This window comes from Furipterus horrens, unplaced genomic scaffold (assembly GCF_987537825.1).
Source record: "Furipterus horrens unplaced genomic scaffold, mFurHor1.1.pri manual_scaffold_7, whole genome shotgun sequence".
NCBI classification, from domain to species: domain Eukaryota; kingdom Metazoa; phylum Chordata; class Mammalia; order Chiroptera; family Furipteridae; genus Furipterus; species Furipterus horrens.
This window is the reverse complement of record NW_028327177.1, coordinates 21,563,376-21,569,225: the sequence shown is the minus strand read 5'-3', so window position 1 is coordinate 21,569,225 and position 5,850 is coordinate 21,563,376.

Below are 5,850 nucleotides of genomic sequence, written 5' to 3'. Positions count from 1 at the left end.
AGATACAGGGAATATTTTGATGGTTGCCAAATGAGAGAGGGTTGGAGAAATGGGTGAAAAGGTGAAGGAATTAGAAGTACAAATTGGTTGTTACAAAATAGTAATGGGGATATGAATTACAGCATAAAGAATATAGTCAATAATATTCTAATAACTATGTATGATGTCATATGGTTACAAGCTTTATTGAGATGATCACTTAGTAAGTCATATAATGTCTAATCACTGGGGTGTACAACCTAAACTAATATAATAATGTATGTCAACCGTAATTGAAAAATTAAAAATGATTTAAAAATCAAAATAAAAAGATAAAAAATAAATTGATTATATTTAGTCCTAGTAAACCACTCACAATCACTCTTCATAACAGGCTCTCTCAAAGACATTTGAATTTTCTTAGAAAATTTAGGGCAAACTCACAGAGTAATTCCATTAGGTCAACATCTGTACATATATGTGCTCAGTTTGTCATTTACAAATAATTAGGGGAATCACTGAATTGCATCAACAATAAACTAAACTGATTTAACTTTTTTCAATATTTAAGCAGTCCTGAATTTTCCCCTTCATAAGAAGTTATTAATAGGAAAAAAGCAAAGGAAGACATTAGCACAATTAAACGTACTTTTACAAAGGTATTTAATTTTATTTGCCCATATACTGAAAATATCACTTATAACTTAATTCATGTAAGTGCATTTCAAAGTGAAGATGTAATTCAATTTGATGAGTTATGATAAAGAATGAGTTATAATTCTTAAGTCTTCATAATAGACTTATAATGCCAGTTATGTTATAATGTAACATATTAAAAACTATGTTAAAATTATATTAAATTTCAAATGGCAAGTTTTATTTAAACAATTTAAACAGTATGTGTGCTTAAAGAATAAAAATTTGGCCTGACTACTAAAAGGACAGAATGGATTTTCCAGTCTAACTTCTCAAACATAAAGTGTTGCAGAGAAAGTTGAGAAATACGTACAATCCCCAAAGCAGCAAAAATTGGCATTCCATTTACATTTTTATAATTAAGTCAATTTAAAACACATTAAAAACAGATTTACAATATTTAGGTGTGACTCAAGAGCCATCAAAACTAAATTTAATTTAACATATAAGCAATCTAAGACATAAATCAGGAGAATCATATTTAACTTATTCATGGAAGGTGTTCATATGAAGGTTTGAAATTTTCTTATTCAAGAATTCTCTTATCAAAATAAGCTGGAGTATCACACAAATGAAATATTATTACACACATAAAACTAATAGGCAAAAAAAGATCAGCCAGACAACTGCTATATCTAATTCTCACAATCATTTTGAAGAACAATTTATCATGAAATTAAGTGTAGTCTGCTGCTTGTATAGAATAAAAATAATCCCATCAGAAAATTTTTAAATGCATGAAAAACAAGGAATATTTTTGGATTCTTTAAAATGTTTATAATAAGACTACCTTCAGGTTAGCTTATGAAAAGGTGACCATCATATAGATATATGCATGCTGTTCATTATAAAGCCACAAACAATGAAAGTGAGATTTGTAGTAATTTACTTTTTCTAAAAATGAACAAACAAAAAGAGGAAAGAAGAAAAGAAATTCTTAATTAAGAGTTAATTAAGAAGGGAGAAACAAGATGGCGGAGGAGTAAGTGGAAGCTACACTAACTTCCTCCCAGAACTAGTCTGGATTTACAACGTAATTTTGGAGAAATCATCTGGAATAACCAACCGAACACCAGCTGGAGAGAAGTCTTATAACCACGGAGAGACAAAAAAGGCCGCTACATCACAACGTGACCGGTAGGGAGTGTGGAGATGCGGAAGGGCTGGCTGGGCTCACACAGGTGGCAGCTGAAGGGACTGAGAAACAGCTCAGCAGCCGGGGATTCCCCCTGAGAAGGGCAGGGTCTAAACCCCCAGCTGAACTTCCCAGCCTACAGCAACAGAGTGGAAAGTAAAATAGTATCCAGCTGAGAAAAGCGAAAAGCCACAGGGTTTCTTGCTAGCCGGAGAGAAACAGCTGGAGAAAAAGAGCTCTTAAGCAGATCACATACGAAAATATTTTGGCCCCCATTTACCCTGGGCTCAAGCGGAGGAAAGGCAGAGAGGACTGGAGATGCTTGGGGAGAGTTTGGTGTGGTGGCTTTGAGGGGAGAGCTGGGGAAGCAGCTGGCAAGATCCCAGTGCTGACTCATCCCCACACTGCAGGCAGACCATTCCCCGCCAAGTGGCGTCAGCCTGAGGGGAAGCAAAGGCCCTGCCTACAGGAATTAAGCTGCCACACCCACGGTCCTTAAGCCTGACAGCTAATCACAGATTGAATAGATTAACAACTAAAGAAGCCAGACAAAGGCAGTAGATCCTTGGAAGTCTCCAACAGGCTGCCTAGGCCCAGACTGGTAAAGGATCTGACGCCACCAGGGGCAGATCCAGGAAGTGCCGATCAATCTAAGAAGCAGCAACAAACAATAGGTGTCACAAAAATGGGGAGACAGAGAAACAACACTCCACCAAAAGGAAAGGTAGAGTCCCCAGGAAGAGTGCTAAATGAAATAGAGGGGAGCCAACTATCAGATATGGAATTGAAAGCATGTATTATGGAGAAGCTCAATGAGCTCAGTGGAAACTACAAAGAACTCCAGAAAAACTACAGTGAACTCCAGAAGAACTATAAGGAACTTACTGAGAATTATACCAGCACCAAAAAGGACATGGAAGCTATCAATAAGAGCCAGGAGGAAATGAAGAATACAATCTCTGAATTGAAGAACACGGTAGAAGGAATTAAAAACAGGCTAGAGGAAGCAGAAAATCGGATCAGCGAGCTGGAGGACAATGTAGACAAAAACTCACAGACAGTGCAACAAAATGAAAAAAGGCTGAACAAGACTGAAGAGGCTCTAAGACAGCTGCAGGACAACATGAAACATAATAATATCCGTATCATAGGAATTCCAGAAGGAGAAGAAGAAGAGCAAGGGATAGAAAACCTCTTTGAAAAACTAATGACAGAAAACTTCCCTAACATGAAGAGAGAAAGAATCATGCAAGTCCAGGAAGCACAGAGGGTCCCAATGAAGATGAACCCCAACAGGCCCACTTCAAGACACATCATAATTAAAATGGCAACATTCAAAGACAAAGAGAGAATCCTAAAAGCAGCAAGAGAGAGACAACTAATAACATACAAGGGAGCTCCAATACGGCTATCATCAGATTTCTCAGCAGAAACACTACAAACCAGAAGGGAATGGCAAAATATATTCCAAGTAATGAAAAACAAAGGCCTACAACCAAGAATACTCTACCCAGCAAGGCTCTCATTCAAAATGGAAGGTGAAATAAGGAGTTTCCAAGACAAAAGAAGGTTAAAAGAATACATCTCCACCAAACCAGTATTGCAAGAGATGCTAAAGGGTCTGCTTTAAGAAGATGAAGAAACAGAGAGAGACAGAGAGGAACATGAGTACAAAGGGGGAAAATGACAATGAATAAGTACTGAAAGAAAGAAGGAACTTCTACCATTTGCAACAACATGATTGGAACTAGAGAGAATTATGCTTAGCGAAATAAGCCAGGCAACAAAAGAAAATTACCTTATGCTATCACCTGTTACAGGAAACTAATGAACAACACAAACAAATGAGCAAAATTGAACCAGAGGTATGTAAATGAGGAATAAACTAACAGTAACAAAGGGGGAGATGGGAGGGAGAGAAGTGGTAAGAAGGGGAAGGGTCTAGTCAAACATGTATAAATGACCCATGGACATGGACAACTGGGGGGGGGGACTGAATGTGGGAGAAGGGAGGGACAGGGTGCAGAGAAGCAAGAGGGGGAAAAAAGTGAGACAACTGTAATGGAAAAACAAACAGAAAAATTTTTAGTGGGGGGAAAAAATAAAAATATAAAGAATAGAAATGCAAGTTCAGTGAATATTAGAAGGACAAGGTTTTTCCTTCACACTGTATATATTTTCTCCCTATCTGATCCCTCCAGAATTTGGCATTCTAAAGAAGTAAGTAATGACCTAAGTTTCTTTGCATAAAACTAATAAGACCAGTTGTTAATAACGATTTTTTTGACTAAGACTTTGACTGGAATGTCACGCCTAAAGGAGACATGCTTGGGCTTTGGTTGTTACCAAAAAGCCCTGAGCAACTGGGACTGACTTTCAAAGGTAATAAAAGTCCACGAGATAAAAGGCCTGGTACCTTGGATGGATGAGCGGTCCATGGCAATCTTTCCAGGGAAGGAACGAAGGTTGTTTTCCTGAAAGATGGCTAGAAGGGACCTTAAGGCACAATGGAAAACCAGGAGGACCTGGAAAAGACAGGTGTTTACAGGCAAGGCTGAAGGCCAGGTATGTGGCTCAGCTTCTGTGCCCTGAAGGGCAGACTGAAGGTCACCCTAAATGTTCCTTGCGTAAGTTCCAGCAAAGCAGAACTAAAGATCATAAGTGATCATTTGCTGCTCTTGTTGTGTTTATGCAAATGAACAGGATAAATTAAAAATGAACTTAATGCAGTTCCTTTAATGACAAGGAGGGTAATCTTAGGGAGAAAAATCAAGATTCAAGGAAGATCACAATGCCCAGTGGTAGACTATAAAGTAGTGCAGCTAACCGTCTTTAAAGTTTCTTTTCATTTAAAATTTGTTTTCATTTGAAAGTTAAACTATGTCTGTGGCATTATCAAAGATGTTTAATTTACAGGCAAGAAGAATGTCAAATGCCTTGCAACTGGATGTCTTTCCGATAAGACAGTCCTACAGATCTATAAACTTGTGTGTGGGTTATGTTACATAAATTAACATGTGTTTTCTGTTTTCAAAGGGCATAAGCCTACGATCTCGTTACCTGAGTGATTGTCTGTATGTATAGGCCTCACTTAATCCTGTCTGCATCGCTGCCTCCTGAGACTCAATGGTTTGGCTGAACTAAGTGGCTGGGTTGGTGAAGAATGGGGTGGTCTGTGGGCTTCACTTTAAAACTGGTTTCTCTTTTCTGTCCTAATGGCTTGGACAGAAAGAGCCCAGAGGCCTGAGAGGGGGGAAACCTAAAATATTTCCCTCAGTCCAAACTAAGTATAATGGGCAAAAGGGTTTTGGACAGGTGAGATGTACCTGACATACCTTCCTCCAAAGAAGCCCTTCTTTTCCCTAATGTGGGACATTGAAAAATTAATACCTGTCTTTTGTCATCTAGTGGTTACGGATTGAATGATGTCCTTTAACCCTGTTGCCCCCAGAATACAACAAGGATGCCAGCCTGTTAAACCAAACATGCCGTTGTCCAGAGACAGACAACCAACCTGGAGTCTGCACGATCCTTCCCCTTGTAGGAAGGCCACCCTCCCCTCCACATCCCCACTCTTATTAGGGATTTCTTGACCCAAGGGTAGGTAGGACGACGACCATGTCCAGCTTGAAGCAGCTAGAGGAGCTCGAGACCTTCGTCCATTGTGCTTTATAAGATTGTAAAGGGTCTTAAGTCTGAGAGGTAGGGATTGTTATTTTTTATTGTTAAAATATTTAACTAATTAATTAATTATTTTTTAAAAAAAGAAGAAGAATATATGAAAGGGTGAGTCATGGGCATGGACTTGGGGAGGGGATTGTCGGGGAAGGGGGGTGCTGGGCGGAGGGGAGCAAAGGGGAAAAAAATTGGAACTATTGTAACAATATAATCAATAAAATATACTTAAAAAAAAAAAAAAGAAAAGAATATTGCTCGGCCTCCAAGCCAAGTGTCGCTGCTTCGATTCCCAGTCAGGGCACATGACTAGGTTGCATGTCAGGTCCCCAGTTGGGGGCGCGAGTGAGAGGCAACCACACAGT